This window comes from Ursus americanus, chromosome X, assembly GCF_024610735.1.
Source record: "Ursus americanus isolate L20-20 chromosome X, mUrsAme1.1.p, whole genome shotgun sequence".
In the NCBI taxonomy this organism is placed as follows: domain Eukaryota; kingdom Metazoa; phylum Chordata; class Mammalia; order Carnivora; family Ursidae; genus Ursus; species Ursus americanus.
The window spans coordinates 33,125,738-33,139,392 of NC_142164.1; the positions used below are offsets into that span (position 1 = coordinate 33,125,738).

At 39.0% G+C, this 13,655-nt stretch overlaps 1 protein-coding gene across 2 annotated transcripts in view; it reads left to right on the forward strand.

Moving 5' to 3' along the window:
* IL13RA2 (interleukin 13 receptor subunit alpha 2) overlaps positions 1–13,655 on the forward strand; it is a 79,468-nt gene that overhangs the window by 39,641 nt on the left and 26,172 nt on the right. For both annotated transcript variants that reach the window (XM_045804985.2, XM_045804984.2), the window contains exon 2: positions 13,231–13,373. The gene's annotated coding sequence lies outside the window, so the exon portion shown is untranslated. The remainder of the gene's footprint in view (positions 1–13,230; positions 13,374–13,655) is intronic.

The following is a 13,655-nucleotide window of genomic DNA, read 5'->3' on the forward strand; positions in this document are numbered from 1 at the left end:
ATGGAAAGTGACATGAATCTGTCTTTTTAGAAGATGAAAATGCATCAGGAGTTTATTGCTGTTAATCAGTCAAGAGATGTTAAGGGCTGGGATTAGGGTCGTGGTACTGAAGATGGAGTGATTATGGATGGCCGCCTAAGGTATTTAGAGAATGGAATCTTTATGATATTGTGTGTGTGTGTATTAAATGGTGATTGAAGATAAATGAGAAAAAGGAATCTAGGATGACTCTTATGTTTCTATTTTAGGACACTGCTTGAGAAGTCATGCTACTGTTTGGTACTGGAAATAGAGGAAAGGAAAGTGATGATAAGTTACGTTGATGTTTTGAGTATTCATAGTCCCCATGTGTATTCATGTTCTTTGAAACAGAGAAAACTATTTCAAAACTGTTATATTGTCTATCAGAGTTTTGAAATCAAGTATAGAAGGATTATCTGGATATTTTAAGATCATCTGCATAAGTGGAATTTATCACCATTCTAGGATAGATATACATTCTTCAAGCTGTTCTTTGACAAGTACTGGTATGTTATTTACATGCTCAGAAATGTTATTGAGAAGAATCCTTTGGTGACTAATGTTGTGGAAGTATCAAGGTACCATGATAGAGCATTGGTAAATTTATTTTGGATTAGTAGTCTGTCAGGTTTCCAAAATAAGAGGACCTTTGGAAATAACTAGTTTACAGTCTTAAAACCATATCAGTTCATTCATTCATTAACCAAAAACTTATTGCCTATTGTGTAATAGGCATATGCTAATGTAAAAGTTCCTACTTTGAAAACAGAAGAAAGGCACTCTGCCTATAATGTAGAAATAGAGTAAGGCCAGAGTAAATTCAAGGAGATGTATGAAGAAGCTGTTGTAGGGGCCCCTGGCTGACTCCGTCTGTACAGCATGTGACTCTTGATCTTGGGGTCATGAGTTCAAGCCCCACATTCAGCATATAGATTACTTAAAAACATGATTGTTAGTGCCCGTTGGTGATGGTTAAAGGTTGGATACAAATTTTTTTTTTAAAGCTATTGTAACAGTCCTGGCAAATCATGATGGTGATTTGGTTTGGACTAGCATGGGAGGGGTATAGATGGATATAAGTAGTTTCAAGGGATGTTTGAAAATGGAATAGAATTTGATTATGAATTGGACATGGGAGATGTAATGTCAGGTGTCTAGGGTGTCTGGTTTCTGGCTTGTACTGTTGAATGGACACTGCTGCTAACTAGTAAGATGGAACTACTACACCTTGAAACTACATCTCTGACAAGAGGACCCATTTTCAGATGGAAGAGCATTATTTTGGTGTTTGGCATTTTACATTTGAGGTGTGTTTGAGACTTCCAAGTGAAGATCTTAATAAAGCAATTAGATATACAAGTCTGGAGCTTAGAGCACTAGTTTGGATGAGAGATATATGTTTGAAACTCATTGTCATATTGATGGTAATGGAAGGTGTAGGAGTGGATAAAATTACCTAGGGAGAACATAGAGTCAGAAGAAATGAAGACCAAAGAACTGAGATGTGTAATATGAGGATAAGTAAAGTATAAGCCTAAAAATGAAATGAAGAGTAACCAGAGAGATAGGAGGAAAACTGGGAAGCTGTTGTCAGAAAAGCCAAAGGGATAGTGTTTCAAGGATGGTGGTAAACAGGTGAATGCCGCTAAAAGAGAAACAAGATTGGAATGAAAAATATTGATTCAGTAACATGAAGGTCAGTAGTTATTCTAGTGGGACCTGTTTTAAGAGAGTCATGGATTGGTGATGGGATGAAGGAAAAACCTAGAAGAAAATGGAGTGATAAAGAGTGAGTGGGGGCATGTGGAGAAAATAGCAAATATAGACAACTCTTTCTTGAAGTTTGGCTGTAAAGAAGTATTGGAGCAATAGCTGGAGGCACATATGTGGGCAAGGTAGTTTATGTTTTTTAAGCTTAGGGAGAGATGAGCATGCTTGAATGCTAATGGGATGTATCTGGACGAGACATACATACATACATCTTTTGTATGTTGAAGATATTAAAGAGAAGGAAAAAATTAAATTGTAAGATTTCTGATAATCTGAGCAGAGTGGGAATTCAAAACACACAAGAGGTGTTTTATCTTAGATAGTAGGAAATACACGTCCTTCATTATAGCAGGAGGGAAGGAAGAGAGGATATGGGGAAAATATGGAATCAGGAAGATGAGGGAATTTCCATCTGATGGCTTAATTTTGTTTTTAAAGAGGCAAGGTCATGTGCTGAGGTTGGAGGGAAGGGACAAAATTGAAGATATTAGAAAAAGGCTTTAATTGTTGTTGATGATGGAATAAAGTTGAACAGAGAAGTGTGATAGTGTTTTTGAGTAGTACAGTGGATTTATATAAAATGGAATGTTAGGAATTTATCATGGAACTAATATATTGTGGGACTTGTTCCATCAGCAGTCACCTGCTCAGTTAATAGGCACAGGGGAGGCCTGAGAGTTGAATTCATTTAGGGTTGGGATTTTGTTAGGAAGTTATAATAAAAAAGCAGACAGGCAGGTTTAGCTTGGGGTATGGAAGCCAATCTAGATGGCATAAAGGAAGGAAATAAGGCCAAATCTGATGGATGAATTTGGGAAAAAACAGTCAAGTCTTTGCAAAGCTGACAACTGATCAAAGTGGCAGTACTTAAAGACCTAAGCTAGAATGAAATGAAATTATGGGAAAATCATTTAATTTCTCTGACCTCTGTTTTCTCATTTATTTTTAAGCCATGGTGATAGATGGTGTAACCTAAGTATGTGTTTGTGTGTGTAAATTTGTATACATATCTCATTGTCTTTTGGTAGTAAGTATCAATAGAATCAGATGGGCCTAGGAGCTCCTGAAGAGCATCCCACCCCTTTCAAAGGAATGAAGTGGAGTTGGGAATAGGAGGTATTAGTCATTCTAACTTTCCCATGGATGCTAAGGCAAAGAAAGACAAAGCCATGTTCTAAAGGTGTGATTCTATTACAGGTAGTGTTCTTTTCCCTAGGCATGTTTGACTTTGCTCATCCAGGAGTGGTTCATCACTAATTATTAAATCAGCCATTTGCTTTATCTACTACTCTTTCAGGAAGAACAGTGTACATTGTTGACAAAATGAGTACTGATTTATTGAGAGGAAACTTGAACTCCAGGGTATCCTGATAATAGCCAAAGCACGTGGGGTGAATTGTCAATATCTGGAAAAGGAGAAGTTACGTATGATTAAAGATATGTGAGTGCATCATCACAACATCATTCAGAACACGGTGGCAGCAGCTCGTCGTGTTGGGAAGAAGTGCGGTGCTTCACAAGAGCAATTATTATGAGCGGAGCCTCCGGAGGGCCATAGAGAGTCCTCCAGCACTTATATCCTCTTGTTTACCACTATAAGGACTTCGAAGGCCTCAGAGGGGGAAATCGAAATGTTTTTTTGGTCACTATAAAAAGTTTCTGCTTCAGCATTTTGTGATTATAATATTTGCAAGTGGGGTGGTTCAAGTATGTTCCCCCCTCCCCAGCCCCAGGTATCTGGTTGCAGATTTTAGCCAAAGGAAGTGCTACATAGTTTAAATGTGGCCCTTTACAGGAATGAACTTCTGACTCAGGCTATGTAGATAATGAGAGGTTGGACTGTAGAAGTGCAAACTTCTTTTATTTCTTGGAAATTTGTGCTTGAAAGGTTATGAGCCTTTGAAGTATTTTAATACACAATGCTAAATACTCCTTTAATTAGGTTATTGGTTCTGCTTAAATAAGAAAGTGGTTTATTTTGCTCTCACATGACTGTCTTGAGACAGTTAATCGAAGGCTGCAGGAAGAATATTCAGCTTTATTGCGTGAGATCAAGAGCCCTGGGCTACTCCAAACTCTGTACCACACCTAGGGTGTTTCCCTCATCTACTTGATCAAAGGTGGCTCGCTACAAGACCATACTCTTTTTTAAAAATATTTTTAAAAAGATTTTATGTATTTATTTGAGAAAGAGAGAGAGAGAGTGAGAGAGCATGAACAGGGGGTGGGGCCGAGGGAGAAGCAGACCCCCTGCTGAGCACAGGGCCCTGAGATCAGGACCTGAGCCAAAGTCAAACACTTAACCGACTGAGCCACCCAGGTGCCCCTACCAAAACCCTATTCTAAGCAGCAGGATAGAGAAAGGAGGAAAGGGAAAGGGGAGAAAAACCTCCATTCTTTTTAAAGGTAAGACCCAGAGAGGTGAGTGGGGAGATGGGGTAACTGGGTGATGGGCATTAACGAGGGCACTTGATGGAATGAGCACTGGGTGTTATACGCAACCAATGAATCACTAAATTCTACCCCTGAAACTAATAATACAGTATATGTTAACGAAATTGAATTTATTTATTTATTTATTTACTTATGATTTTATTTATTTATTTGAGAGAGACAGACAGAGATAGCAACAGATAGAGAGAGCATGAACGGGAGGGAGAGGGAGAAGCAGGCTCCCCACTGAGCAGGGAGTCTGATGCAGGGCTTGATCCCAGGACCCTGGGATCATGACCTGAGCCAAAGGCAGATGCTTAAGCCACTGAGCCACAAAGGTGCCCCACTAAATTGAATTTAAACTAAAAAAAAAAAAAAAAAAAAAAAGGTATGACCCAGAGATTGGAGATGACACTTCCATTTACATCTCTTGGGCCAGGACTTAAGCACATGTCACATGTAGCTGAGAAGATGTTCAGAAATGTAGTCTTCATTTTGTGTGGCCATGTGTCCTGCTAAACCTTGGGGACTCCATTACTACTGAAGGAGATGAATATTATGAGACAGCTAGTAATCTTACCAGCACCACCTCCAAAAAAAGATTTTACCAATTTATATTTCTACCAGTAGGCTGAGAAAAGGCTCACGCTTTATTAATTTTGCCTGTATTATATTTTACTTAACTCTAAGTTTATATACTTTATTTTTTAAAAGACTAATTTTAGGTTCATAGGAAAATAAAGAGGAAGGTATGGAAATTTCCCATATGCGCCCTGCTCCCAGACGTGCATAGCCTTCCCATTTTCAATTTCCCACACTGGAGTGTTTCATTTGTTACTATTGATGAACCTACGTTGACTCATCCTTACCACTCAAAGTCCATAGTTTACATTAGGGTTTACTCTTGATGGTTGTACATTCTATATGTTTGAACAAATGTATAATGGCATGTATACACTATTATAATATCATACAGAGTGTTTTCACTGCCCTAAATATCCTCTGTGCTCTGCCTATTCATCCCTGTCCCTCACTCCAACCCCTGGCAACCATTGTTTTTATTGTCTTCATACTTTTGGCTTTTCCAGAATGTCATATAATTGAAATCTTATAGTATGTAGCCTTTTCAGATTGGCTTCTTTCACTAAATAATAGGCATTTAAGGTTCCTCCATGTCCTTTCATGGCTTGATAACTCATTTCTTCTTAGCACTAAAAATATTCCATTGTCTGGATATACCATAGTTTATTTATCTGTTCACCTACTTGAAAGACTTCTTGGGTTTCTTCTAAGTTTTAGCAGTTATGAATAAAGCTACTAGAAACCTCCATGCTCAGATTTTTGTGTAGACCTAAGTTTTCAGCTTCTTTGGGTAAATACCAAGGAGTATGATTGCTGGGTGGTAGAGTAAGAATATGTTTAGCTTTTAAGAAATCACCCAACTGTCTTCCAAAGTGACTGTACTACTTTGTATTCCCAACAGCAATGAATGATTGTTCCTTTGCTCCACATCGTTTTTATTATTTGCTGTTGTCAGTGTTCCAGATTTTGGCCATTCTAATAGGTGTGTAATGAGTGTTTTTTTTGACTGCTCCTTCAGGAGACTTTAGAGTAGGGAACACTATGTCTTGCTTGTTTTTATATCTGTAGCCTTGAGTGCAAAATAGATGCTCAGGAAATGTCTGTGAAATGATCTGGATGGATGCCTATGACTGTGTCAGCACCAACACAGCAATCAAAGGACAGGCTGGAAAAATAGAGACGTTGAGGTTGCACTTTGATGAGAGGGCTCTAAAGTCACTTAGGAAATATTGTCTCACCCAGGCTCAAAAGCAGCTATTAAAAATAGTGAGAGGGGTGCCTGGGTGGCTCAGTTGTTAAACATCTGCCTTTGGCTCAGGTCATGTTCCCAGGGTGCTGGGATTGAACCCCACATCAGGCTCCCTGCTCAGCGGGAAGCCTGCTTCTCTCTCTCCCACTCCCCCTGCTTGTGTTCCCTCTCTTAATGTCTCTCCCTCTGTCAAATAAATAAATAAAATCTTAAAAAAAAAAACAGTGAGAAACTGGGTAGGTAGGCAGATCACTTAGGATTATGAAGTGGGTTTTGAATTTTTAAGCAGATATGATTATAAAAACCAGTTGTCTTAAAGCCGGAAATTCATTTTTATGAAGGGCAGTAAGTCCACTGAAGAACAATAAATCTCTGCCCGCATACAAGTAAAGAAATAACTCTTTTTTTGGTCACTTTAGAAAAGCACTTTTCTAAAAAATATTTATTTATTTATTTTGGGGGGTGCAAAGGGAGAGGGAAAGAGAATCTCAAGCAGAACTTGCCACTGGGCTCCATCCCATGACCCTGAGATCATGACCTGAGCCAAAACCAAGAGTCTGACGCTCAACTGACTGAGCCACCCAGGTGCCCCTGTCGTAAGCACTTTTAAAAAGTAAGCTTACAAGGTTCCAAAACTGGTTTAATCTTCAAGTGATCAAGTGATTATTCTGAAGCCAAAGAACTAATGAAAATGTACTGAGAAGAGACAATGCTCCAGTGTTTTAAAAATGAGGACAGCCAGTGATCCAAAAATATATTAATTTATACTTAATGGAAAAGAGAAACATCAGTAAGAAAGTGGGAAAGAGGGAGAAAACAGGAACAGAAAAGAAAAGGAAGTGGGGGCAGGAAAGAGAGGGGCAGGAGGGAGAAGAAGCAAACAGCAAGAGCCTGAAATGATGGATGAGCTACCCTCCGTGGTCTGAGTCTCAGATATTCTGTAAGCCAGAATACAGATCCTCTTGCCTAGAGAGATGCACTTTATTGGAACTCTGGGAGTTTGTCCAGTTGTATTGTTTGATCCCTCGGTTTCAAAGTTTCAACATATAATAAAGGCTATGTGTTCCTATTTTGCATTTTGAAATCAGGACCAGAACCAGAATCTCTGGTATTCCTCAATTCAGATCCTCAATTATGTTTCTAGACTAACAGCTGAATTTTTTTATATGCCTTATAAAAATAAAATAGTTTCTGATGACTTTTGCTGCAGAAGACAAATTTAGAAGGAAAAAAATGAAATCTCAGATTGCACATAGAAAGTAAAGATGTTCTATAGTCTGGAGAAATGGTAAGTTTTTAAAAATATTATTTCATTAGAAATGCGAGAAGTTGGAGATAGCTTTGCAAAACAATTTCAACAGATGGAAAGTATTTGTTAAAGTAATCATTAGTGAAACTAAACTTTTAATAGTTTCTAGTTGCCCTAGAAAAAATGTTCTGTCTTGGTATGGTACACTTTCATAGTATAATTCTAAAATACTCTGGCCTGTGTCCCTCAAATAAGAACACCTGCCGTTACTGAACAGCTACGGCAAAATTCCAAGGAGGCACGCCTGGGTGGTGCAGCAGGTTGTGTGTGTGATTCTTGGTTTTGACTCGACTTGTGATCTTGTGGTTGTGGGGATTGAACCCCAAGCTGGTAAGTGTAGAGCCTGCTTAAGGATTTTCTCTCCCTCAGGGTGCCTGGGTGGCTCAGTTGGTTGAGTGTCCTACTCGGGGTTTCGGCTCAGGTTGTGATCTCAGGGTCCAGAGATTGAGCCCCACCTCAAGTTCCCCACTCAGTGGGAAGTCTGCTTCCCTTCTCCCTCTGCCCATTCCCCTGGCTTGTGCACACACACACTCTCTCTGAAATAAATAAATCAATCTTTTTTTTTTAAATTATTCTCTCTCCCTCTGCCCCACCCTCTGCGCATGCTCTCTCTCTTTCTCTCTCTCATATAAATAAGTAAACCTTAAAAATCCAAGGAAGAGTAGGATCAAACCTTCATGTGAGATATTCTCCATTTCAAGAGGGAAGAAATGAGTGATTGCCTCCCAGCAGGAGCACCTATGATCTCATAGAGGTACCTATGCCCCTGTGTAGCAAACCTCTCAGCAGAGTTAAATGTACTCATTGTCTCCATTGGCCCATCCATTCTTTCCTGAGCCCACTTTAATCCGAGTTTTGCTCCATATTCCGCCTGTTCCCTTATCAGTGTCACCAGTTATTTCCCCTTTGCCAAATCCATTAGATCTTTTTCAGGTCTCATCTTACTTGTCCTATCAATCAGCAGCTTTTGACATTATCTTTCACTGTCTCCTTGAAATACTTTTTTTTCAAGATTTTATTTATTTATTTGACAGAGAGAGAGAGCACAAGTAGGCAGAGGGACAGGCAGAGGGAAGGGAGAAGCAGGCTGACCGCTGAGCAGGGAGCCCAATGCAGGGCTTGATCCCAGGATCCTGGGATCATGGCCTGAGCCGAAGGCAGCTGCCCAATCGACTGAGCCACCCAGGCACCCCAAAACATTTTCTTTACTTGGTTTCTGGGTCACCACAAACTCTAGATTTTCCTCTTACTTCTCTGGCCTCTCCTTAGTCTCCCTTGTGGGTACATCCTCATTTCTTTGACGTCTATATATTGGAGGGTTCCAGATCTCAGTTCTTGGTCCTGTTTTCTTTATTTCATCTATTTTATACCCTAGGGGACTTCAGTTGTTCCTGTGGCTTTAAATACTATCTATCTACTGGTGACTGTCAAATATATATCTATAGCTATGGTCTTTCCCCTGATCTCCAGAGTCAAATATCCAACTGCCTATTCATCTTCCTCCCTTGGGTGTTTAGATAGGCAGCTTAAACTGAACCATACAAAGCTGATCTTTTGTCCGTCATCCCCAGGCTGCATAAATAATTATCCAGTTGCCCATGACAAAAATAGAAGCATCATTCTCTGATACTCTGCAATCAATCCATCAGTAGATCCTATCAGCATCTCCACTACTATCGATTTGATCCCTGTCACCATCAGCTCTAGCCTGCATTATTGCCTCTACCCTTTCCTTCCATACATCATTTTGCTATACTCACAACTGTCCAGTTGCCTACCATTTTACTAAAATAAATGAGAACTTCATTACCATGGTCTACAGCCTGCCTATCTTTATGAGATCATAAAACCTTTCTCTTTCCTATCCTACTGGTCTTGCTATTTCTAGAACTACTAAGCTGATTACCACTTCAGGGTTTTTGAATGTGCTGTTCCTTCTACCTGGAAGATTCTTCTCCTGTGTCTTTTACCTGATTCGTTTCCTCACTTCATTGAGGTCCTTAATGCCACTTTCAGAGAGGCGTTCCCTGACCACCCTATCTAAAAGGAGCCCTCATTACTCTCTTTCATATTATCTTGTTTTATTTTTCTTTATAAAAATCAATAGAAATTTTAATTATCTGATATGTTTATTGTCTGTCTCCCACACCAGAAAGTTCCAGGAGGGCAGGTTTTTTGTCTTGTTCACTGTTGTATCCCTCATGCTTGGAAGAGGGCCTGGCTTTCAAAACTAATTGTTAAATAATGAATACATTATAGAAATATGTATATGTTTTTGTTAGCATTCTTTTCTAGAATTGATGGTACTATATATAATACCATATTTTCAGGTATTTACAGTTTATACCTCAAGGACATGAAGGAATATACTGGTAGAATAACCTTGAAGTCATATAAACCGTGCTATGGTGGGGCACCTGGGTGGCTCAGTCGGTTAAGCATCTGCCTTTGGCTCAGGTCATGATCCCAGAGTCCTGGGATCAGGCCGCATCTGGCTCCTTGCTCAGTGGGGAGCCTGCTTCTTCCTCTCCCTCTGCCTGCTGTTCATGCTTGTGTTCTCTCTCTCTGTCAAATAAATAAATAAATAAAATCTTTAAAAAAATAAATAAAACCTGCTATGGTACATTTTGTATTTTGTTTTTGCTTAATTGGAGGGGGTGGGGCACACTCTATTATTTACTTTTGAAGTTGTTACGCGAAGTTAATGTTTTGAGTACACAGTGTTTGCTTGCTGACAAGTATTTGGGAGCATCTGGTAGTGGGGAGAAGGGTGTTGAACAAAAGAGATTGTTTTGCTAGTTCCAGAGAAGTGGTGCCTTTCAAGATACTGCATTGCTCTTCAGCTGTGACTTCACTTGAATAGAATGTAAGGTATATTTCATAATAACAATTTGACCTGTTCTAAAAAGTGGATGAAGTGGGTTCTTTTTTTTTTTAAAGGGTTGTAAAAGCCTGTTGGTGTTTTTGTTTTTGTTTTTGTTTTGTGGGATTATAAACTAATAAAGCTCTGATCAGCTCAGATTAGGGACTGATTCTGAAATGTGTAAACTGCTTTATGAATTAACACTGTAAACCTGGGAGTTGCTATTGTAGCTCAAAACTGAATTCACTGGCTTTGTGTGTGCTTTAGGAAACTTGTTAGCTGGATGAACTCAGGGTGTCATACAGGAAAGCATCTACAGAAAGAATGTTTTTTGTATACAATGTTAGAATGTAATGTTGTCAAGGACACAAATATAATCATAGGTAACCAGTTGTTACAGTGGTATTTGTTAAAAAGAGATCCTACCTGTATTTCATTGGTCTACAGTGATTTTTATCATTCGGCACGTACCTAACGTATTTGTGTATTTTTGTGGGAGGTGACTTAACACTTGACTAGTGGCAAGTATAATGAATCTGTCTGATTCAAAGTTTTTTGTGTGTGTTTGAAAGTACACAGTCATTTTCAGCATTCTTTATGAATTACTCCACTGCAGAACAAATTATTTGCTAGTTATTATCTAAATTAAATTTGACTCACCACTAGTTCATATGCTGATTGAGCCATTGATCTCAGCATGTTGTCAGGCCTCAGGATCTGGCAGGTTCCAGAGGTGCTGATTATGATGCTGAGTCATGGCCATAGGCCAGAAGCTATGAATAGACATTTGTGCATGTTGGATAGTCTCCTTGAAATGAGATTAGTTATTCAGGAAGCTAGGCTTTTGAGTCACATCCTGAAACCGTTCATGGATACACAGCAGATTAACTGATGAAACGGAGTGGTATCCCAGGGATAACTTGTATGAGAGGAAATTTAGCTTCACTAAAGTGAGATTAGTTGAAAGACAGTATTATATGTTAAAAGGAACATAGTCTGTAAGAATCAGATATACACATGTTCTCTTGCTTAAGTTACATGACCTTGAGTAATTGACTTAACTTTTCTGAGCCTCAAATGACTCATTTGTAATATTGGGATAATAATATAGTAACTATCAATGTTTGTGAGACTTAAGTGAGCTAATCCATATTGATGTGGTTTTAGAATATAGGTGAGGTTCAGTGGGGTGAAGTCCGGAGCCGACGACCAAGAAAGAATGCTTGAGATGTCTTTGGTGCAAAAAGGTGGTTTAGTAAAGCACGGGGACAGGACCCTTGGGCAGAAAGAGCTGCTGCCCCGGGGTCTTGAGGAGTGGCTGATTATATACTCTGGGAATTGGGAGAAGTAAGGAAAAGGGAGGTTCAAAAGGATTTTCATAAGTTAAAGAAGACCCTCAGGATACTGGAGGACTGGCTATTAGCAAGCTAAGATTGTTTTTCCTTCTGGCAAGGCATTAACATTAAGATAATTGGGAGATTCCTGGAAGAATGTTACACATTTCCCACCCAGGAGTGGGGAGTGAGGGGAGGCTGCAGGATGTCAGCTTACTCTTTTCTCTTCAGCTAGCCTTCTGCTCCCTCATCACATATCAAGCATCTGGCACAGAGCTTGACACCTGGTAAGAGCTTAAAAAACCATAGTCCCTGTTATTATTATTTTCTAAATCCCCTGGCAAAGTTGGTGCTAGAGCCCAGATCTCCTAGTCAGTGTGCCTTCTCACTTAAGACCACATAAATTGTTTCACCCACAGATGACATTTAAGCTTTTGCAATCACCCCACTTTTCCATTTTTCTCTCCTCAAGCTCTACTTCTCTATTTGCCCATTTTCTTTTTCTCCAAGCCCTATTCTTATTGCTTTGGCTGGTTTTTTAGATACCTTAAATAATGTGAATGGAAAGTATCAAATTTTGTAACACTGTTTTTTTTCTCAGTCTAATGGCAACATAAATGACATGGCCATACTTTGTGTTTTCTCAGAAGTCACTTCAGTGGCATTGCAAAACTCCATTCATTAATTTTTAAAAAATAATTATTTGTCTCTGCAACTTGCTCACTGCCTTTATAAATGAAACAAGAACTTGTGGTCATTTCAGATACTTTGGAATAGTCTTTTTGTATTTCTTTGTCAAGGCAGAAAAGGAACTTTTCCGCAAAGCCATATTATGTAAGCAACTGCATTCTTAGGCTTGCAACATTTTTCTGTCCCTTACTACTTTTACCTTGCCTTTCCATGCAGATTGTATCAGCTGTGAGATCTTGTGCAAGTCACATCACTTCTCCAAGCTGCAATGTTACTGATTGTTAATATGTAATACCAACCTTATACACCTGCAGATTTGTTATAATAATTAATAAGTTCTTTGTAAACTGTAAAAGATAAGCAAAACGCATGAAATTACTGTTATTAAGGCAAATATCAGTAAAGGTAACTGATGGATCAAAAAGGGTGGTGAAAGTTGGAGGTTGATAGTAATCGTCTACTTACCAACTGTGGAAAGGTCAATTTTGCTGAATTAGTAGGAGCAAATGTGTAGGGTTGCAGCAAGTTATTTTCAAATTTTTTATTAGTAGCAAGTTGCTCAGAAGCAAACTCCTATGCATTCAGAGCAACTTAACTCTTCTTATAGTACTTTCACATACATTGTCTCATTTAATCTTCAGCACAAATCTGCCAGGCTGGTGTCATTACCTCCATTTTATAGATGGAAATTGAATTATAATTTGCTTCCAGGAACATTAGTGGTTGAAGCAGGGCTGAAATCCAAGTTGATACTTACACCATTGTGCCTTTTGTTATGACAAGTTCTTCAGCTATATATCTATTTTTTTATCCAAAGATTAGTTAGTCCTGTCAGCTTTTACATACCTTGCTGTAATTCTAAATTTGCTTTAGATCCTTTTAGCCCTACCCATAACCTCCCCTGTCTTGTGACTTACAGAATCTGTATCCTGGCCTGCTGGTTATTTCAGGAACACCTATCTTTATTTTTTTTCCCCAGTGTGCTTGATCATCAGACAAGAAGGGAAGTATTAGAGATTCTAATTAATGTCTCCAAAGTGAAGAAGAGAAAAAAAGAGGACCTGTGATAATTCCTGTGATAATTGCCTATGATAATTCATTTCTTGGGAAACCATATTATTGGTAAGTACCTGGAGTTTCTCCAGTCATGCAAGGGTTATCCTTGTCCAACTCCTAGAACAAGGGAATTATGTAGCATGGCTTTGAAGAGGTGGGGAAGTGAGGCTGAAAAAAGGAAATAGTTTAGGCTTGCCATTCCAAAGGAGATTCTCAGTGGGAAACTGTTTAAGCAATAGTGTTGTATGAAACTGAGTGGGTAGAAACAGGAAGCTGCCCTCCACATTGATTTTAGCAGTGGAAAATGCCTAGCCTAGTGATTGTCATCAAGGACTCTGGTACTAGACT